The sequence below is a fragment of the Panthera uncia genome (assembly GCF_023721935.1).
Source record: "Panthera uncia isolate 11264 chromosome C1 unlocalized genomic scaffold, Puncia_PCG_1.0 HiC_scaffold_3, whole genome shotgun sequence".
Classification (NCBI taxonomy): domain Eukaryota; kingdom Metazoa; phylum Chordata; class Mammalia; order Carnivora; family Felidae; genus Panthera; species Panthera uncia.
In genome coordinates, this window is record NW_026057584.1 from 40,058,837 (window position 1) to 40,083,123 (window position 24,287).

General features: G+C 36.0%; 1 pseudogene; it reads left to right on the forward strand.

Moving 5' to 3' along the window:
• LOC125911380 (acidic leucine-rich nuclear phosphoprotein 32 family member B-like) overlaps nt 1-21,843 on the forward strand; it is a 29,384-nt pseudogene extending 7,541 nt beyond the window's left edge.
• Nucleotides 21,844-24,287: the final 2,444 nt, after the last annotated feature.

Below are 24,287 nucleotides of genomic sequence, written 5' to 3' on the forward strand. Positions count from 1 at the left end.
ATACAAATCTATTAGAGCATGATTGCTGGATCATATGGTAAGACTATGTTTAGCTTTGTAAAAAACTGTCAAGCTATCTTATTGCACTTAGGTTTGTCTACTGGTACAATGTTGGATAGTTGAATAGGAGGGGCACAATAAGACATCCTTGTCTTTTTCACTTTCCAAGGATCTTAGTGGGAAAGCATTCAATCTCTGCCCATTTAAGTATGCCCATTAAGTTTGTTTGTTAGCCTGGCTAGTGTTTTATGAATTTTCTATGTCTCTGCGAAGGACCAGCTTTAGTGCTTGCTCTTACTTTCATTTTTCACAGACTTCTACTAGCTTTTTATTATCTTTAATTTTCTATCTTTCACTCTTTTCTTGTTGTATCTTTTGATTATATAATGAAAGCTAAGGGATGTTTCACAAGATTATTGTTACTGACGATAATCCATATTTTACAAAGAAGATCCATGAAATGTGTTCCATCAACCCAGCAGTAAAATTCAATTTCTATATTTTTTCAGCACAGCAAACTTCACATTGTGATTTTATGCATAAAATTTTATTCCTGGCCTTTACTTTTGGCTATTTTTTTTTCTTTTACTCTATGTTCTACATTTCATTCAAATTATATTTTATTTGGCTGTATTTTATGTAAGAAAAAAACATATGCACAATAAATCAATGCATACATAGATAAATGCTAGAACAATGCATACATAGATAAATGCTAACTGTCGCTGACCCACTCCATATCCTTTTGGTCTTCTGAGCACATATACAGTTGTAGTAGACAGTTCTGCATATCAAGTTTTTGCATATTACTTTTTCTTTTCTGTTCAGGCTATATGACCCAGTAGATACAATGCTTTGAAGTCTCTTGAAATCTTTCAATAAAATAGTCACATGCACTATTTAGACCCCCTGAGACATAATAGATCTTTCATGTTCTGGAGGAAGGCAGTGTCTTCTGCAGCAGAAAATCACTCTTTGTCAAAAGTAACTTCTAAACCTACATTGGACTTTAGTAGAGCTTATTTGACCAATCATGGGACAATAAGGCTAGGTAAGTGGTCCTAATTATCAAGGCATGGGTATTATTAGATCTACTAAGTCACAAAGTTGGGCAGGCATGGCACTGATCCCACATACCATGGAAATGGGTTATTCAGAAACTGATTGGATTAAGTCCAGAGATACAATTAAGTTTTATGAACAGGTCGCCTTGTTTCTGTTCCAACAGAACAGAAAGGTTCATATCTATGTCTTTGTGGGTAAGGGAAAATATTTCCTATAGCTATGTTTTGGGAAAAGATTAGAATCTGGCTCACAGATGGGTCAGCTCTATATATTGATGCAAGTTGAAAATGGACTGCCAATGAACCATAGCTACATTCATGTATAGCCATAAGGATAGTTGGGGAATCTTCCCAACAGGCTAAACTGTGAGTAGTACACGTGTTTGTCCCCTTAATATCACGAGAGAAGTTATTAGACATAAGGGTATACTCAAATCTTGAGAAGTGGTAAATTGGTTTGTTGGTCAGAAGTCTGGAAGGAGTAGGAAAGATCAGAAACTAAAACATCTGGAGGTGTATTGATGGACGGATAGTGGTTAGTGGGCACACATGCAGATTCTTTTTGTTGTTGTTTTAATATATTAAAAACTTAATCAAAAGAGACACTTCATGACTAGGTTAACAAGATGACTCAGATAGGTCAGACAAACTCTGTCCTCAGCCATCCCAGTACTTGTACAATGGGGCCATGAATGGAGTAGACATGGTGATAGCCAAGTAGAGTCTAAGCATGATCCCAATAACATGCAGCCCCTTTTACTGAGACTGGTTTATCTACTGCCATTGCTCAATGCCTGATGGAAGTTGAGTTTTTAATATGGTATCAGTCAGTAGCAAGTTGATTGCCTAAGTTCCTCTCCCATGGAGGGAACAATGATATGTCACCCCCAAGATTTGAATTGTATTCTAGCTGTGTGTTTGTTATCTGTGTCCTTGGTGCCTTTTTGGCATCTCTATCCTAGGAATTTCATAGTTTCTGATTTACTTACGTGGGTTCCTGCTAGAATTGTATTGGATCAAAGGATGCTTCTATTTTTTTATATTAAACATAATTTAGTGTCAAATTGGTTTCCCTACAACACCCAGTGCTCATCCCAATAGGTGCCCTCCTCAATGCTCATCATCCACTTTCCTGTCTGCCCCACCCCCCCCCATCAACCCTCAGTTTGTTCTCCGTATCCAAGAGTCTCTTATGGTTTGCCTCCCTCCCTCTCTGTAACTTTTTTTTCCCGCCTTCCCCTCCCCCATGGTTCTCTGTTAAGTTTCTCAGGATCCACATGTGAATGAAAACATATGGTATCTGTCTTTCTCTGCCTGACTTACTTCACTTAGCATAATATCCTCCAGTTCCATCCACATTGCTACAAATGGCCACATTTCATTCTTTCTCATTGCCAAGTAGTATTCCATTGTATATATAAACCACATCGTCTTTATCCATTTGTCAGTTGACGGACATTTAGGCTCTTTCCATAATTTGGCTATTGTCAAAAGTGCTGCTATAAACATTGGGGTACAAGTGCCCCTATGCATCAGCACTCCTGTATCCCTTAGGTAAATTCCTAGCAGTGCTATTGCTGGGTCATAGGGTAAACCTATTTTTTTTTTTTTTTGAGGAACCTCCACACTGTTTTCCAGAGAGGTTGCACCATTTTGCATTCCCACCAACAATGCAAGAGGGTTCCATTTCTCCACGTCTTCTCCAGCATCTATAGTCTCCTGATTTGTTCATTTTAGCCACTCTGACCGGCGTGAGGTGGTATCTCAGTGTGGTTTTGATTTGTATTTCCCTGATGAGGAGTGACGTTGAGTATCATTTCATGTGTCTGTTGGCCATCTGAATGTCTTCTTTAGAAAGAAGACATGTCTTCTGCCCATTTCTTCACTGGATTATTTATTTTTTCAGGTGTGGAGTTTGGTGAGTTCTTTACAGATTTTGGATACTAGCCCTTTATGTGATATGCCATTTGCAAATATCTTTTCCCATTCTATTGGTTGCCTTTTAGTTTTGTTGATTGTTTCCTTTTCAGTGCAGAAGGCTTTTATCTTGATGAGGTCCCAATAGTTCATTTTTGCTTTTAATTCTCTTGCCTTTGGGGATGTGTCAAGTAAGAAATTGCTGCGGCTGAGGTCAGAGAAGTCTTTTCCTGCTTTCTCCTCTAGGGTTTGATGGTTTCCTGTCTCACATTCAGGTCCTTCATCCATTTTGAGTTTATTTTTGTTAATGGTGTAAGAAAGTGGTCCAGGTTCATTCTTCTGCATGTTGCTGTCCAGTTCTCCCAGCACCATTTGTTAAAGAGATTGTCTTGGATAGAAGGAACATACTTAAACATCATAAAAGCCATTTACAAAAAGCCCACAGCTAATATCATCCTCAATGGGGAAAAAATGAGAAATTTCCCCCTGAGATCATGAACAGGACAGGGATATCCACTCTCACTGCTGTTGTTTAACATAGTGTTGGATGTCCTAGCTTCAGCAATCAGACAGCAGATGAAATCAAAGGCATCAAAATTGGCAAAGATGAAGTCAAACTTTCACTTTTTGCAGATGACATGATACTCTACGTGGAAAACTCGACAGACTCCACCAAAAGTCTGCTAGAATTGATACATGAATTCAGCAAAGTCGCAGTATACAAAATTAATGTACAGAAATCGGTTGCATTTTTACATACCAAGAATGAAGCAACAGAAAGAGAAATAAAGAATCTGATCCCATTCACAATTATACCGAGAAGCATAAAATACCTAGGAATAAACCTAACCAAAGAAAGTTTATGAAGGAAATTGAAGGAGATACAAAGAAATGGAAAAACATTCCATGCTTATGGATTGGAAGAATAAATATTGTTAAAATGTCAAACTACCCAAAGCAATCGACACATTCAATGCAATCCCAATCAAAATTGCACCAGCATTCTTCTCAAAGCTAGAAAAAGCGATCCTAAAATTTGTATGGAACCAGAAAAGACCCTGCATAGCCAAAGTAATATTGAAAAAAAAAATCAAAGTGGGAGGCATCACAATCCCGGACTTTAGCCTCTACTACAAAGTTGTAGTCATCAAGACAGTATGGTATTGGCAAAAACAGACACATAGACCAATAGAATAGAATAGAGACCCCAGAATTGGACCCACAAAGGTGTGGCCAACTAATCTTTGACAAAGCAGGTAAGAGTATCTGGTAGAGACAAGGAATGCTTTTAAATCAAAGAGAGTTTGAAAATGAGCACATGACTGTAGGATCTTTGGATTCTATCATGTATCACTGAGTAGCTGCTCTCCTGAAAGAATGGAAATTTCTTTTTTAAAACACACCTAAGGCACTATCTTGAGAATGACACTTTGCAAGGTCGGTGTCCTATTATTTAAGATATCTTATATACTTTGAACCATTAACTGTTGTATATGCTATGTTTCTGACAGATTAGGTGAGTCTAGGAAACAAGAGGTAGAAAGAGAAGTAGAACTTCTCCTTGCTTAGCCAAGTCACCCTCTTGGGAACTATGTAATTTGTGTAGTTCTTATCCCCAGAATTTGGGGTTTAAAGGATTAAAATTCTGGTCTTCAAGGGGGCACGATTCCATCAGGGCCTCAGTAAAATTCTGATGAACTTAGAGCTATAATTTTTACCCTGTAATTTTCGGTTCTTCATTCTAATAGACAAACAGGCAAAAAAGGAGTTACTATAGTAGGGTGGGAAAATAATCATCCTGAGAAGCTAGAGTTCTTGTGACATAATGGGGTCCAAAAAGAATATGCCTGAAACTCAAGAGATTTATGAAGGGAATTCTTGGTGCTCCCATATGTGTTAATAAAGATACATAAGCTATTGCATCAGCTATATCCTAGTAAGGGTAAAGTATTTAGGGACTCACACCTCCCTGATAATTTTTTTTAAATGTTTATTTATTTTTGAAAGAGAGAGAGAGGGAGAGAGAGAGAGAGAGACAGAGCATGAGTGGTGTAGGGGCAGAGAGAGAGGGAGACCCAGAATCTGAAGCAGACTCCAGGCTCTGAGCTGTCAGCACAGAGCCCAATACAGGCTCCAACCCGCTGACCGCGAGATCATGGCCTGAGCTGAAGTTGGACGCTTAACCAGATGAGCCATCCAGGAGCCCCTCACTGATAATGTTTTGATGACACTCCCCAGAAAGAGATGTAGACCTGTGGAAATGTTAGCTGAGGTAAGGGGAAATCTAGAAAAGGCGGTGGAAAAGAAAAGTAATGAATATTAACTGTGGCTTTGAGATTGTGGCTTTTAACACTAAATCCCCCCATTTTAAGGCTTTTTTACATACTGTGCTTGGTCACTACCCTTAAGTGTAAGTAACAGAACTGACTCATTGTGGAGCACAGCAAGTTTTGACTAGTATATAAAGAGTTGACAGTGGCACATTTATGATTCATTAGACTAGAGATGCATATATATGGTTCCTTCTACAATGTAATTTTCATCTTCAGAACTTCTCAGTATTCTCCAATAAATAGGATGCAAGCATATCAAACTGTAGCATTTGCCTGTCAAAAAGGAATCATTTATTAGCTAAGACAGGAAAAAGGTATAATTTTGTATGCGTTTCTTTGCAAATACCCATAAATATACCTTCTGTAATTTTCATTTGGGAAATATTTTTGAATGAATATTCTAGAAATCCCATGGCAGAATACTTTTGCACAAAGTAATGGCCTCTGTTATGTATCATGAATAGTATTACATAATGAGCTAAATAAATAATGGAAAAAAAAAAAAAACAAGCTGATGGTGACTCAAATAGAATGATTTATGACCCAAACCAGTGAATGCTTTTTAGCTTGAAATTGAGTGATTCCCTGTTAAATAAGCATAATAAGTTTCTGCTATATATTATATCTGACTAGTCAAAATATAAATCTGATTATTGCTTATGATTTGCTTGGCTTACCTTTAATCTATTAATTAAACATTGTCTAATCTGTGAAATATAGGACACTTTTGGCAGCTGTGTCCCACAGGATTTAATTCCTGAAATGACTAAATTCCAATCTACTAGCCATCCAATTAATTGTGTTAAGCACTAATCAGACGCTCTGCAGATTTCTCTGGTTTCATCTCATTTCTGGAAACTGAAATAGTAATGCAGGTATTTATGTATGTATACAGAAACTATGCACTTCATTTCTGCAAAGGCTGATCAAGTGAGGAAAAATACTCAAATTTTTGAAGATTACACCTGGATTTATTTTAAATTCTTAGTCTTTTTCAAACTTTAACTCTAAGTGTACTTACTGTACATTTCTCTGGCAGTATGAATCCTTTAGCAATTATGACTTTTTAAATTATTTTGATATTATTCCATTTAGCATATTATTTTTGACTAAGAATGCTGATGTTTGTTTATATGTTAAATATTAGCAAATCTAAATTTCTTTATTCACTTTTTGGTGAAAATAAATGTAAATATAAGTTTTAGTATCCTATTGAGTATTCTACTTAGTTCATATAGAAATTGCTTATAAAATAGAAGATAATTATATTATTTCCATAAATAAAACTTGAAAAATAAAAACTGTAAGTGAAAGGTTCCATTACAAAACTTATATTTATTAATAAAGGGTTCAATACAAGAAAATGTCTAAAGCCATAATATATATGAATGTGCCTATGAGAAGCCTGGGCCTTTTAATAAACAATTTTTCTTGCTCCTAGAACTCAGTTTTGCTATTTTTCAGTAATTTTGACTGACATTATCTGCACAAGTTGACAAATTAGTCACCCTACATAAATACTAAGCTGACCTGAATTCTGCAGTTAGAAGTGATAAGATTTGGAGATAGCTTAGAAGATATGGGAAAAACTTTTAGCATTTAAGGAGATTTATACTCATGGAATCTGCATAGGAGAAAGAGGTTTATATTGACATAAAAGTAAATTCCCTTGGATTAAATATATTAATAAAAATGAAAAATACCTGAACAGAATTTTCTTTTTATTTTCAGTTTATTAAATACTATACTTTCAGGGATCATTTCTATTGTTTATTTTGAGTTTATTATAATCTGAATCAAGTGGAGAAGAGTGTGGCAAAACATCCATCTCTTATGTGCTATAAATTAGAAAACTAAGAAAAGTAAGTAAGCCTAAGGTTTTGACATTTACTCAATTTTATACCTACGTTGAGGTTTTAGTTGGAGCGTCCAGACGTATGTGGGTCAGAAGGTGGAAGTCAAAAGAATTGGTACATGGATGACCCTAGAGGCATCTAGCATAAAGAGGAAGATCTAAAACCCAACTAAAGTTTTGTATACCATCAATATTTATATACAAGAGGAAGGAAGACATCATATATTCTGTGATTCAGAACTCAAGAGTCATAACTCTTGAGATGGAGCCCCCTGATGGTGCCTAATGTTAAACTCAGAGCACCTCCGATTCAGCTGCCATTCTCTACTCCATTTTCTTATCCTCCCACCTGTTGCCTCTTAAGAATTATCCTACAAGGGAAAAGTAGTGTTGGACCTACCTAAAAGAGCTTCTTTCTCCTCAGGATACAGGCTCATCAAGTCCTGCCTTCCTTGGTATCTCTCTGATGGCTTCAAATAAATTTGCTTATTTGTTGGTCTATATTTTGCTCAGATTTTGTTTTTGCTTGATATTGTGAAAAGGATAATTTGCAAAACTTTCTCTATAATTCCCTGATATTTAATCTGAAATCCCTCTATCACACTTTTACATTTGTTTCTAAATAGATTCTGAAATGGGCAGAGAAGTGTCATTTTTAGGATCCCCTCAAATGTAACTTGGAAAAGTAGAGATGGAAAGGCATGGAATGAGCTGAAGAAAGAAAATAAACTGAGAAAAAATAGACAGGTATGGGCAAGATGGAGCATTTAGTCAGGTGTGAAAAACTAAGTTCTTGGCACTGTGGTGAGATATAAAAGCTTTACATAGTAGAATCATTTGTATTCATTTTCAGGTAAACTTCACAGTCTGAAATACCTGTAATATAATAGCTTTTGGCGCTACGTTAAAAAATAAACTTTCTATATAAATAAGATTAATTTTCTATGTAAAATTTGAATTTGTTATATACATTAAATATTTTAAATATTTAGAATATTTTGTGTTTGTATGGTACCAAAATCATGTTAGAGCTCAAACACCAAAGGAAGAGAAAAAAAACTGGAAACTTCTTAAGAGCAATGACGTTCATCTCCCAACAAGGTTAGTGTTGAGATTCTTGATGTAGTTCTTACTTTGGTCTCTGTTGGCCTCACAAAAATCATAATGTCCTATTCCTCTTGCGTAAGATATGTCAAATGAATATTAATCCATGCTCTTAAATTTAGAATAGTTTGCTATTAATTTAATTGGGTATTCAAATAATACTTCTCATAGCATTTATATTATTGATTCAATAATTTAGCAGAAATATTATCTGTGTGAGTCACTGGACATTTGTTATAGTTGTTGCTGCTGAAAATGCAGGAAAAAACCCATACACAATCCTAGGTGTGCATGTTCCAATTCAAAATTTTGCATATGCCTGACCAAGGTTGTTGCAGGGAGTATGGCCAGAGTCTCAAAAGATGAGTCCGCAAAGTGCAGTTAAGTGAAGGTCCTCATAATCCAGTCGGATGAGGCCTTGACTCCAGGATGAAGATTCTTTTTATTAGGATAATTGCTAAAGACTATGTGCATAAAGTCAGCTAAGCAAGTGTGTTCATCAATCTGATTGTTTAGCTTTACAAGGTTGAATTTTGAGTTAATTGGTTTCTATAACACTAGGAAGGGTCAGGTGTGAAGGAGGATCCGCCCTGGACAATGTTAATGGCTCTAGGGGTTCCTTACTGCCACAGCCATGTTCAGCTGTATAAACATGTCCTAAGGCCTTGCACCTTCTCCAGCCCTTCCCTTTTGAAGTCTTTTCCTTCGATGCTTCTCTCCTGCATCTCCCACACAAGGTGAACCTTAAGGAAGCTGTCATGAATGTGGTTTGTTTAGTCTCCTAAAACATATCTCAAAGTATTTAAAAAAAACCATCAATTTATGGATCCTGAAAAACTTAAGTCTGAGAGAGAATAGTGTTACTTTCCAAGTAGTATACAATTTGGAGAAGAAAAGGACAAACACCCAGCTAAGTGATTTACTTACTTAAGGCCAACTAATGTATTAATGTTGGAGAAGAAAAGACTACCTTGATCTGTTTCCTGTGCTGTATTCACTTGAGCTGATTCTATGGAAATAGCAGGACAGGAAAATGAAGAAAAAAAGCAAGTTTTCATTTCAAGGTCCAATGACACTTTTTCCAGAAGCACCAGGCTGCTCTTTTTCAGACGTGTAGTTAAACCATTTAAAGTTAATCCAGAGCCTAGGAGTAGCCATTGCTTAAGAATATGGGGCATCTAGCAGAAGTGATAGTAACCAGGAGAAAAGAGAAGAGAGGAGAGGAAGGGAGGGGAGGGCAGGGGAGGGGAGGGGAGGGGAGGGGGGGGGAGGGGAGAAGAGGAGAGGAGAGGAGAGGAGAGGAGAGGAGAGGAGAGGAGAGAAGTTCACATTAATTAAGCAAAATGTTTCGCACATTTTTCAGCTCTGAATTGATATTCAATATTATTATAAGGTTATGTCACTTTAGAACTAGGTGTGTGATTAAACAGGGTCAAGATCAGCCTTCTTATTTTGTAAAATATTGCATCTGGTATTTCAAGAAAGGTTTATGAAACTTCCTTATTTACTTAGCATGTGGTATAGAAAGTTCTGTTTTTAGAAAGCTTTCCAAAAAACATATTGTTTTGGTACTGATATATAAAAGTAGCAATATGTCTCATATTCCCTTGCTTATTGGCTATATTATCTCTCTTGTGTCTGGTTATTTCCCTGCAAATCTGAGCATTTGAGAAATACTGTTCTATTTCCTTGTAGATATTATGTTGAAAAACTGACATCATGAAGCCCAGCAAAATTAATTGTATGATTGTAAATTCACATAGGATAGAACTACCAGTTCTCACTACTCCAGATGCCTTCTCTGGGACACCAAGGACTTTTTTTGTCCCTAGCTTCCAACTTAAAGTTAATCCCATTTTAGAGGCTGAGGTTATTGAAGGCAATATCCAGATAATTGAGGATTTCACCATTGAACTAAATCACCAACATGGTTTGGAGACTATCTTGTTTAATGTTTATTTATTTTTGACAGAGATGGAGATAGAGCATGAGTGGGGGAGGGGCAGAGACAGAGGGAGACACAGAATCCAAAGCAGGCTCCAGGCTCTGAGCTGTCAGCACAGAGCCCGATGAGGGGCTTAAAATCACGAGCAAACCATGAGATCATGACCTGAGCCAAAGTCAGAGGCTTAACTGATAGCCACCCAGGCACCCCAGGAGGATATGTCCTTTAAATGGAGGACAACTCCAAATCTTCCTTTGTATAAACCTACAATGTGGATTTCATATCCTTTGTGTTAAACACCAAAATTGATATAAGGCAAAACTAAAGATTTACCCAACCATTTCTTTCACCATTCACAGCTATATATTTAAAATGCAACTATACTAGGGTGCCTAGGTGACTTATTTGGTTAAGTGTCTGACTCTTGATTTTGGTTCAGGTCATGATCTCATGGTCTGTGGGTTCAAGCCCTGCATCTGCATTGGGCTTTGTGCTGACAGCATGGATCCTACTTAGGATTCTGTCTCTTTCCTCTCTCTTTACCCCTCCTCTGCTTGTGCTCTTTCTCTCTCTCTCTCTCTCAAAGTAAATATATAAACATTAAAAAATACTGCTAAAAATAAAATACAATTATACATATATACATACATAAATATATATTGTTCTAGCTATATATTATACATGCAAATATATAAAATCAATCTATCGTCTATCAATCTATCAATCAATCAATCTATCTATCTGTAATTTCTCTGTACCTGTTGAATTGAATCACTTAGGAGTGTATAACAGAAGGCAATCCTCAAGTAAGAGTCATTTGGAACAAACCAGCACAAACATGGTGAGATAAGACATTGTAAGATAAAGATTAAAGCAGAAAGTCGAAGACAAGGATACATATTTAAGTCACTGTGGAGAAAAAGAAAAGTGTAGGAAGACTTTGATCAATGATAGTGATGAAAAATGAGTAACTTCAATCAAAAACACCCAAAGCACTTTATAAGCCTGGAAAAATAAATTACTGAAGCCTGGGCAATTCGAATCTGAAGGCATGAAAGTATTAATAGATATAAATGAAAAAGCAGCATTGGTCAATCCAGTTATTTTCTGATGATGCAAACATTTTATCTTCACTCTACATTTGAAATGGTGATCAAAAAGTACTTTAATCAATATCAATAAAAAAGCAGAATTGGTAAATCTATTTATTTTCTAGTGCCACAGTAATTTCATTTTTATTCCTCATTTCCAGTGATCAAAAATACATTGAGCATGAGATTAATTTTACCGAGGAGCAGGGTTGTATACATCTGTTTCTCATTTGAAGCTCTTGAAAGCACTTGCATAATTTTCAGAAGTTTTACTGTTTCAGAAGAAGTAAAATTATTTTAAGTAATACAATTCTTTATTATTTTTAAAGCACTATTATTGGAGGTTTAAAAACATCTGTATAAATAAATATATGGAGGGCTGATAATTTCAAACATTTATTAGATGTAAGGAACTATTCTAAGGGCTTTGTTGTTTCATCCTATGGACAACCCTAATGAAGTAGGCAATGTTATATTGTGCCAATTTTATAGATTAAAATCATAGGCTCCTAATATATTATTTGTCAAAGGACCCATAGCTAGTAAGTAGTGAAGTCAAGATGTACACGTAAGGAGTCTTTCTCTAGGGTTCAAGCTCATATCTATTCTATTATTTCTATCTATCTATCCATCTATCCATCCTTCCATTCATCCATGTATCATGTATCTACCCCACCCTTATCCACATCTCTGTCTTTCTTTCTTCATGTAAACCGACTTAAGTGGAGAACAGTGGTAGAACAGTTTGCTGAAATTCTCATAACCCGAATTTAGAACTAGGTCTTTATGGATCTCCTCTCCCAATGTGAAAGAAAGAAATGACAATCTGTCATTTCTCTAATTCATTGTGCACTGGAAACTGCAGAAGAGGAACTCAAGTTAAAGTTTAGAACCATATGTAATACGGAAATCAATAGGGAAAATAGAATTAAAATAATCAGATATTACAGGAAGAGAGGTACTGACTTGAGCTAATTTCTTCAGTTTTTAAATTTAAAACAAACTGATCAGGATTATGATTAGCCAAATTTTATTTTTAATAGCCATTACATGTACGATCCCATCTAGGCCAGGGTTTCTCAACCATGACATTATTGACATTTTCACACCAATAACTATTCTTCCCCAATGTGACATCCAAAAATGTCTTCAGACATTGCTGAGTATTACATGAAGAGGCAAAATTGGCTCTGAGAACCAATGATCTAAAATACTGGAACAGTTGGGGCGCCTGGGTGGCTCAGTCGGTTGAGCATCCAACTTTGGCTCAGGTCATTATCTTGCAGCCTGTGAGTTCCAGCCCCGTGTTGGACTCTGTGCTGACAGCTCAGAGCCTAGAGCCTGCTTCGGATTCTGTGTCTCCCTCTCTCTCTGCCCCTCCCCCACTCATGCTCGCTCTCTCTCTCTCTCTCTCTGTCAAAAATAAATAAACATTAAAAAAATTGTTTTTTAAATACTGGAATGGAATGCCCATATTTGACATCAGTCTGGTGACGTTTGTTTGCTAACATCTGGGAGATTTGTAATTACTCAGCCTTTTGACAGAAACTCTTTAAGTCTGACATAGTCACCCATTTACAAAAAGATCACTTGTTGTGACAGTAACACCTTTTTAAATGATACAATTTGTTTTGCCCACATAATTGAGAGTTAACTGGCTGTGGTAATTGGTCCAATTGGACATGAATATGTCCTCAGAAAAAGAAAAATTAAAGTGCTTTCATGTCTGGGAAAATTCCCTCTGAGTATGAGAGTGATGAATAATACATACAAGATGAAACATGGTCTGACTCTGGTTCACAGACCTGAGATCCAAAATGAGGCAGAGCCCTATTACAGACTTGCTAATAATCAAACTCAAATCATTTAAGCTTTAGGCCTTAAATAGACCAAAACATTAACTATTAGGCATTAATGACATGAAAGTTAACAGCCTGGGAGCTAACAAAAAGTAACAAAATAATCCATTAAAAAAGAGGGCAGTGAATATGAAAGGCATGTTGCCTATGAGTTATTTTTCAGAATTAATTTATATTGTGTGGCAACTTAGATCTTTAGGAACAGTCTTTAAAATAAGACAAACATTATAATATTATGTTATTAAATTCTATGTAAGACTAAACAGATGTGGTTCCTAACCTGTAAAACCCTGCAGTTTTTAAGATCTTGGTATTTGTAGTAGACATTTGAAATCTTTTTAAAAATAATATGCTATATTCAAATCAGTTATCATCTCTGTACCCAGATGGTATGATGGTAAGTAATCTTAGAAAATTAAGGAATAAAAGTACATTTTATTTTATTTTTAAAAGTTATTTATTTATTTATTTATTTATTTATTTATTTATTTTGAGAGAGAGAGAGAGAGAGAGAGAGAGGGAGAGAGAATATCCTAAGCAGGTTCCACACTGTCAGCACAGAGCCCGACACAAAACTTGACCATGCAAACCATGAGATCATGACGTGAGCCGAGATCATGACCTGAGGTGAGATCAAGAATGGGTTGCTTAACTGACTGAGCCACTCAGGAGCCCCAAGCACATTTGATTTTAAAAACTCAATCCAGGGGCGCCTGGGTGGCGCAGTCGGTTAAGCGTCCGACTTCAGCCAGGTCACGATCTCACGGTCCGTGAGTTCGAGCCCCGCGTCAGGCTCTGGGCTGATGGCTCGGAGCCTGGAGCCTGTTTCCGATTCTGTGTCTCCTCTCTCTCTGCCCCTCCCCCGTTCATGCTCTGTCTCTCTCTGTCTCAAAAATAAATAAAAAACGTTGAAAAAAAAATTTAAAAAAAAAAATAAAAACTCAATCCAAACAATAATTTTTGAATAGAATTTAACTGTGAATTGTAAAAATAGCTTCTAAGTTATGCCTCTGTTACTGTTAAGGTATGTGACTTTGAATGACTCACCAAGTACTTTTCTGTAAATCAGTGATAATACTTGTCCCACTATTTCATAAGGTTATTTTGGAAATCACACTAGATGTATAAGAAATCACATTGCCAACTATAAAACTAATTCATCTCTTTAGGACATTTACTTCTTACAGAATCTGTCCAAAACAGTTTATTTGCCCCATGAAAGTGAATTAAAAGTAATTATTGGTGATCATTCACATCTCAAGGATGGTAGAATTTCCAAATCAAGATGCAGGAAGGTAATAAAGTTCCATTTATGCTTTTGAATAAGGATTGATGTGTGTCATTTTATAAAGAAAGAATAGATGTATATGTAGCCATGTTTGGTGAAGTCAGTCCGGTGAATGTCTTGTGAATGTTTTCACATCTTTGGTAGATGTTTTGTTTGCATATTACATAATTTTATTGAGATTCATTACTATAATTAAAAATTTTTGATATGCAACTTTTTATAAAACGTGATGGAACGGTAAGTGAGGGGCTTCGGTCTTTTTGGATTTGTTTTATTTTCTTTTTCCAGACTTGAAATCTTTTACTCAAATAATATTGTTTTTTATATGTCAATTATTTGCCTATTATGCTAGGGATTTAAGATCTCTGAGAAAGTTCCACTTTATCATTTTGAACAATTTCTTCCCCATTTTGCATAGAGTCAATGCCAACAGTTGTTGATGTCTCTAGAAACAGATGGTTTGTGGGAGGATTGTTGAGTGAGATATTCTGCATCGTGGTCCCAAGACTGCACAGTTGCTGTTGGAAAGGTTACAGAAATGACAACTGGTATAAGAGAAGTTACAAACCAGAGAGTGAAAATAGCCAGACAACTGTATGGAGACTATCCAAATTAAAAGACTTTTTGATGAAATCTTGACATTTCTTACAGAAGAAAATGCAGCAATTGCAAGGAGTTTGGATGGTATTAAGGTGGTTGACATATTGGCAATGCTTTTCTTATCTATTCTTTAGCAAGTTTCACAGTTCAACTTGAGAATGATGAATATGTGGGAGACTCTTACTATAGCAGGATTTTTTAATGTCCTTGGGTTAGAGATAATAGATTTGTTCATTCCTATTTGCACATCATGTCCCTAGTTAAACTAAACGTATTTTTCTTTCATTCCAAAAATTTAATGTTAAGGAAACATTAAATTATTCTCTACCACTTATTTAATGGAGACATTCTTTATCAGAGAAAATAATAAGATTTGGAAAATGAGATAATAGTGTGAACCTTGAGTTAATGTAGCTATTCCAAATATGGGGGGAATTTAGGTTTGAGTTAGGAACATATATAGGGCACATTTCTGTGATTTCCAATGTTCGGTAGCATCTCTCATGAATGTGTTGTAAGTAAGTCTCTTTCAAATGTCAGCATAGTACATGTTAGCCTAGAAGTGTCGGTGGATATGGATTGATTTTTTTCACCTTTTTTTCTCATTTACCTCCTAGTCTTGCTTTCACCATTTAAAGCACAGTGAACTAAATTGTTAGCAAACTCCCTTCAAATATCTGAGTATTTAGGGGCGCCTGGGTGGCTCAGTCGGTTAAGCGGCCGACTTCGGCTTGGGTCATGATCTCAAGGTCTGTGGGTTCGAGCCCCGCGTCGGGCTCTGTGCTGACAGCTCAGAGCCTGGAGCCTGCTTCCGATTCTGTGTCTCCCCCTCTCTCTGACCCTCCCCCGTTCATGCTCTGTCTCTCTCTGTCTCAAAAATAAATAAATGTTAAAAAAAAATTAAAAAAAACCCAAATATCTGAGTATTTAAGAGTAGAAGAATTTTTTTCTTCTACTGATCACTATTTGTAAACATGCTATTTGATTAGATTATTAAATATGTGTTATTTGCATTGTATGATACCAACTGAATTATACTCACTTAGATGTCAATGGGCAGGAAAAAATACTACTAGTGGATTTTCTCGATCTACACATTTACTTAAGAACAATAACTGAGGGCTCATACAGGTGCTATCAGTAGCAACATAGCCTACCAGCATTAGGAAGCCCTAATCACCATTTCCACTTCACTCCTTCCTTTATTCTTTTTTATATCACCTCTCCTTTTTTTCTTTTCTTTTCCTTCTGATGAGGACTTTTAAGATTTACTCTCAGCAACTTTCACATATGCAATACATTATCATTACAAGTCGCCAAGCTATGTATTACATCTGCATGATTTATTTATTTTGTAACTGGAAGTTTGTATCTCTTGATACCCTTCAGTCATTTTGCCCGCTCCCATCTTGCTTCTGGCAGCCAGCAGTCTTTTTTCTGTATGAGCTTGTTTTGTTTCTTTGTTTTAGCTGCCACATATAAGTGAGATCATGTGGTATTTATCTTTTTCTGTCTGACCTACTTAACATAATATCCTCAAGGTATGTCTAGGTTGTCACAATGGCAAGATTCCGTCCTGTTTTGTGGCTGAATAGTATTGTACTGTGTGTGTCTGTATGTGTGCCTGTGTGTACCATGTCTCCTTTATCCATACATTCATTCATGGACCCTTATCCTTTTCCTTCTAATAACCCCAAAAGACAGGGCTAACACCATGATGCATATTGAAAGTTGAAACATACAGATTCGACATACAAAAGAACTAAAAACAACAACAACAAAAATTCCCAAAAGAAAAAAAAAAAAAATCCGTAATGGGTCCCTGGTTGTATACAGCCTGGGGACATGTTGGAGGACTGGTAGTCTGTAAACATCAACTGTGTCAATCAAGTGCAAGATGGCTTTTAAACACCTGTCTGGTCATCAATTGATTGGTTTCCTTCAGGGAATTATAAATGGGAATTTCTGCTCCACCGTCCCTGCTTTACCCCCAATGAAATTAAACAGGCAGGCCAACACAATATATGTTACAACATGTGTTGACAGAAATTGTGCTTGAGTTTCTCATGAGATTTTAGTTTGGGTCATTTTATTTCACAACAGACTTTCAAAACTTTCTTCTCCACATATATCTACATTAATTTAAGGACAGATACACAAAATCATAATGAAGTACAAAGAGGCAAGTGAGAGGATTTTATTTTGTTTTTAAATAATTAGACTTTATTTATTAGAACACTTTAGGTTTAGACAAAAATGGAATAGAAAGTACAGAGTTTCCATTTATAGCCTCTCCTTACTCTGCCACATCCCTTCACTACCCCCATCTAATTTCCTCTATTATTGACATCTTGCATTGGTGCGGTACCTTTGTTATAGTTGATGAATTATTATTCTGATATATTACTACCAAAGTCTATTGTTTGCATTAGGGTTCACTCTTTGTGTTGTACATATTTAGGGATTTTGCCAAATGTATAAAGTTATATATCTCCCATTATGTTATCCTACAGAAGAGTTTCACTGCACTAAAAATCCATTGTCCTCCATCTATTCATCCCTTCTCCATGACCCCCAGCTCCTGGCAACCACAGATAATTTTATTGCCTCAACAATTTTTCCTTTCCAGAGAAAAGATTCTAATTCAAATACCTTTTTATGTTAAATGGTTCTTTTTCCTGAAGGATATTTCAGTTTTGAATAGAAATGGCACATAGTTCAAAAAGTATATGATGAGTGCATTTGGGAGGACCAGCTGTGTTAGCATTTGCTTAGGAGTTAAATGTAGGAATTTGTGCTGCTAATTTATTTAAAAAATAGAAAATATGGACTAATGATGATAATATCAACTTAAACTTAATTGTAGCAATTTAAAAATCTCTGCCTTCAGCAAATGCTTATATTTTGTTGGTTTTTATGACTGATTCTTTAGTAATCCAGATACAACCTACAGAGGCAAAGGCTGTTTCTAACCTAAATGTCATAATTGCTACATTTAGTTTATGGTGGGTCCATTTGGAAAATCAATAGTGATCAGAGAAGAGAAGATTGTGGCCAAAGAGATAAGTGGCAGATGGTCACAATATAGTTCCTGAATGACCATGCAAAGTGACAAACAGCCATCAGCAGAAGGGTTCTGAGATGGAGAACAAGCAGCGTGATGCAGTTTTAAACTCACAATTGCTTGCTTCTTTTGTCAAGTAACTTCTAATAATTCTCTGAAGAATTTTAAAACCTCTGAATATTATACCCAGGGAAGGAAGCCATTTTTTGCAATGGCAGAGCTTCCAAGAATACTATTTTGGTGAGCTAAGCTCTATTTCCTTACTGTACAGGACAAGGTAATGTTCATTACAACTGTATCGTAGTGATCCATTTGGCATAGTCTTAAATCCAGTCTAATTCGAAAGCAAATTTAAATTTCATAAAACCCGACAGTAACGCTGAGCATATATTTTTTCTTTTATTGATAATGGTTTTATCATACTTAAATTGATTTTTTAATTTTTATACATAATGTTTAAAGATTTGTCACCATTTTTTCCCAAAGATAAAAATATTTATTATGTTAGAAAATGAATTAGGTATTTGCTTGGGACTCTACAAGTTTTGCATGTTAACTATTTTAAATTTATTTTGCCTTATACTGAAGATGATATGTATTCATTCATTTTAGTAGTATTTATCATTAAAGTAGTTCTCAATTTTGTTAAATAATAGTACTGTGGTGCCTGGGTGGCTCAATTGGTTAAAGCCTTGGACTTCGACTCAGGACATGATCTCACAGGTCATGGTTTGAAACCCTGTTGGGCTCTCTGCTGGCAGCACGGAGCCCACTTGGGATCCTCTGCCTCCCTCTCTCTATGCTCCTCCCCTGCTCGTGTGTGCTCTCTCTCTTTCAAAACTAAACATTAAAAAAAATAGTGCTCAACTCCTTATGATCTCAAATCCATTTGTTTAGCAGAAAATATTAAATACCAAAAGAAATATCTGAAATACCCAGTTAAAATTAAGAATTTCACATACTTTTTTAGATGTAAATTTGAAAAACAAGACAGGAGTGCTGATTCGTAGGGGCACATGTACGCCAATGTTTATAGCAGCGCTATCAACAATAGCCCAATTATTGAAAGAGCCAAAATGTCCATCAACTGATGAATGGATAAAGAAGATGTGGTATATGTATAAATGTGTGTGTGTGTGTGTGTGTGTGTGTGTGTGTGTGTGTGTAATGGAATGCTACTTGGCAATGAAGAAGAATGGAATCTTGCCATTTGCAACAACCTGAATGGAAGTAGATGATATTATGCCAAGTGAAATAAGTCAGTCAGAGAAAGATATCATATGTTTTCACTCATGTGTAGAAGTTGAGAAACTTAACAGAAGACCATGAGGGAAGGGAAAGAAAAAAATTAGTTACAGAGAGGGAGGAAAACCATAAGGGACTTTTAAATACAGACAACAAAATGAGGGTGGAAGGGGGTGGGGGGCTAGGGGAGTGAGGAAAATGGGTGATGGGCTTTGAGGAGGGCATTTGTTGGGATGAGCACTGGATGCTGTATGTAAGTGATGAATCATAGGAATCTACTCCTGAAGGCAAGAGCACACTGTATACACTGTATGTTAGTTAACTTCACAATAAACTATATTTTAAAAAATGGGCAGAGACATAAATAGACATTTTTCCAAAGAAGACATATAGATGACCAATAGACGCATGAAACGATGTCCAACATCACTCATCATCAGGGAAATGCAAATTAAAACTACACTAGTTTTGTATTAACAGGATAGCTAAAACTAACAACACAAGAAAGAACAGGTGTTGGCAAGGATGTGGAGAAAGGAGAACCCTCTCACACTGTTGGTGGGAATGCAAACTGATGCATCCAACTCTGGAAAACAGTATGGATGTTCCTCAAAAAGTTATAAATATAACTACTCCATCATCCAGCAATTGCACTACAGTATACTTAAGAATACAAAAATACTTATTCAAAGAGGCACATACATACCATTGTTTATAGCAACATTATCTATAATAGCCAAATTATGGAAATAGCTCAAGTGTCCATTGACTATCCATGAATGGATAGAGAAGAAATGGTGTGTGTATGTGTGCATATGTGTGTGTATATATATATATATATACACACACATATACACATATATATGTATATACACATATATATGTATATACACATATATATACACATATACACACACACACACATATATATATACGCATATATATATACACATATGTGTATATATATATATACACACACATATGGAATGAATATATATATGGAATGAATATATATATATATATATGGAATGAATACATATATGGAATAAATATATATATATATACACATATATATGTATATATATATGGAATAATATTCATCCATAAAAAGGAATGAAATCTTGCTATTTACAAAGACATGGAGGAAGTAGAGAATAATATGTTAAGTGAAATAAGTCAGTCATAAAAAGGCAAATATCTTATGATTTCATTTATATGTAGAATTTAAGAAACAAACAAGGAAAGAGAGAAGAGAGAGAGAGAGGCAAACCAAAAAACAGACTCTTAACTATAAAGAGCAAACCAATGGTTACCAGAGGGGAGGTGGGTGGGGTGGATGGGTGAAATAAGCAATGGGGATTAAGGAGGGCACTTGTGATGAGCACAGGGTGATGTATGTAAGTGATGAATCACTAAATTCTACACCTGAAACTAGTATTATACCTGTATATTAACTCATGAATTTAATTAAAAACTTTAAAAGCAAAAACAAAAAAGATACATATATCCAATCTATTAGCATTTGAAAAAATTATGCCATTTTTGAGACAACCACAATGTAATTCCCACAATATAACATGATAGAAAATCCACATAAAAAAGTGAATTGGGGTTCCTGGAGCTCCTCTCACCTGCCTACATGCCACCCACCACCTGTGACTATGCAGCTGGCCTCTGCTGCCAGCCGAACCCTTAAAAAGGCCTTTGCTGCGCAGGCCAGGATGCCTCTCCCTGTTCTGGCCTTTGCCAAAGAAAGTTAACTTTGCAGAAGAAAAGAAGGAAACGTGGACATGAAGAGGAGAATCTAGCTGGAGCTGAGGAACCAAACCTGGGCAGCTGTTTGCGAACTTGTCTTGAACAATTGCAAATCAAATGATAGGAGAATTGAGATCTTAACTGATGAAAGTGTGAACTTAGAGTTCCTTGGTTTAATAATTGGAGGCTTGGTTTCAATTTCAAATCTCCCCAAACTACTGAAATTGAAATAGCTCTTGACCATGACCAAGAGGATCGGCAGGTCCGTGACTCAGATGCCAAAGTGGATGGTGTGGTTGAAGAAGAGGAGGAAGAAGAAGGAGAAGATGCGGAGGATGAGGATGGTGAAGAGGAGGAGTTAGATGATGAAGAGGATGAATAGGAAGAAGTCAGGGAGGAAGAAGAATTTGGACATGCTGGAGAAGTTGTTGGATGAAGACGATGAGGATGAAGATGAAGATAAGATGAGGAAGAAAGTGGGAAAGTTGAGAAGAGGAGGGAAGAAACAAGATGGTGAAGGAGAAGACGGTTAAGACCCCAAATAACCTCTGAAAAACCCCAAAACAAATGAACAACTATTCATTATTGGTTGAACTGCTCATATGGATTTTGTAGCTGTTTTAAGAAAAAGGTAGCTGTGATAACAAACCCAGGACACCCACCCACCCAAAGAGGCAAAGAATAGTTCTTGTGACATTACACCTTCCTCCATTTAGTCCCTCTTGGAAGTTGACCACTGAACCTGGGGTCTTCATTCCAACAAAATTGTAAGCATTGTTAGCTTTGTGTTAAGACTCTTGCTGTAGCATGGATAGTGGTGATTGGTGAGTCATCTGTGGCTACCAGTTACACCAAGACTGTAACAGCATTTTTACTTTCTGTACAACAAAGGAACTTTGAAAATAAAATCCTAACATTTGGGGGGAAAAAGGTAATTATAATTGACACTGAGCTGAATGGAGTTCAGCTAGAGTTGGAACATCATTAGCTTAAGCCAATGTTATGTACATTTCTTCTCTGAAACTGAAGCTCCTTAAGATACTCGATGAAAAATAAATTTCTGTGTATCTGTATCTTTGTAAATTTATGTATATAAAATGCATGTGTATATATATATATATATATATATATATACATATATATATGTATCTGTGTGTATTAAATATTAATATATTTATGTATGAAAGTATGCAGTGATTCTCCCTTGTAGATTAACAGGAGATATTAGAATATTAACCACTTCAATGATGATTATGTCTGAACAAAGATTCTCTTGACAAATGTCAATAGTATGGATATATGGATAGAAAGAGCAGACATAGGCAGTATTTGAATACATCAAATAATATTTGCTCATCCAAATGTTGAAGTAGGTTACTATCTATAATCAAGATATAGAGAGAGAATGAATGTTGTGTCTGGGACATAAGATATTTCTAGCCCATAGGCCTCAGCAGTGGGAACACAGTTCCAAATGGTGACTTCTGAGTGAGGGTCTTATCAGGCATTTTGAAATGAATACAACTGTTTTTATATATGTCTTGGATAAACTGGCATGTAGTTTTGCCTGGGTATGTGTTATAGGCCATTTTGCATGAGTCCCGCCAATTTCAGAATTATATGAAACACACTATTACTAAGGTATGGTACCTGGTATAATCAGGTATAAACATTTTTATCTGTCGTTCTCAGTGATAATAAAGATCGGTTCAAATATGTTCCTAAAACACTTTCTCATTCACTCATTCCATTATTGTTCACTGGTTCCAGTTATTCCATTAGTCTTGAACCATTCATTGTCTACCTTTGCATTTATGGACATATTGGTAGTATAAATTTGGACATTCTAACCACCAGTGACATGAACTCGAATTTCAATTTTTCATTCTTGCTTGATGGCTGAGGGTATTATATACCACTCATTTGGGTAATTCTGTATCTCAAGTTGCCTTTCTTTTATACCAACTGTCCATGCCATCTTTTTGGCTGATTTGCATATTTTTCCAAACGCACTACTGTGGGACCCACCTAAAGGCCCTGGGAAGCTCGCCCTGATTCAGCACGTTCTAGTTTGCACCTTTGTGCAAACTGAGTGCTTAGCAGCTCTACCTCAGCTTTGCCAGCGGAGGAGTGATCCGACACATTTTTCACAGCAACCTACCAATAGCTTCAATCGCTTTGCTTGTGTTACAAGTTTGAGAAGCGCTGCTTTAGCAGTGTTGCTGAAAAGAAATCTTAATTTTAGTTTAGGGCTTTGCTGTTCACTGTGTGCAAACAACAGAAACAAAGAAAAATCTACTTTTGTACTTTTTCTGTCCTAGATCTTTGGGAGCTCTTTATCATGAGGTGTTTCCCACATGCGAAAATGAAGTATTAATACACACCCTTTAGAGTTTGGTTGGAGATTAAGAAAATGACTCGTAAGATATGAATGTCTGCCACTGTTCCTAGCACATAGCAGATGTTTGTTAAACATAAATCTGCTCTTGAGATCTTTAAAATCTACCTGAGGAGTGTGATAATTTCTGATACTGAAATCATTATGACTTAAGCTGTTATCGTTATAACAGCTTTTTGCACATGCCAATGGCTCTCAGTCCTTGTGCCTGAACATTAGCCACCAATGGTAAAAATAATACCAAAAGGAATCTTCTTTATGAGCATTCAATAGATGTATCCTAAACAATTGAAACACGTCATGGCATCTGATAATTATAGCAACATTGACAGGTGGGAACTGTTACACTCATTTGCACTGTATGAATAAGAAAGTTAGACTTTGGTAGTTAAAGGGTACTCTAAGTTCCTATGCCAATAAGTGTTAGCATTTCTTGAACCTGTATTGTCTGATTCCAAATTCCATACCCACATCCATAAGCACTGTGGTAGGGCCACTAGCCAAGAATTAATGGCTTTTCAGGGAAAGAGGAGCAGTATATCAGAGCAGCCTAGGAAAAATAAAACTTTCAAAATTAAAATGTCAAGTCAGGTTTGTTTAGAGGAAAATTAGCTTAGGATTTCAAAGCATTACTTTAAGAATGCCAAATGAAAGGGATTCTCGCTTATCTTTTACTTCATTTTTAAACTTTATTATATAATGTTCTCACAGGCATTATCCATTACTTGTAATTCTGCATTCTTTTTTATATCCTAGAGTTTAAATGCCC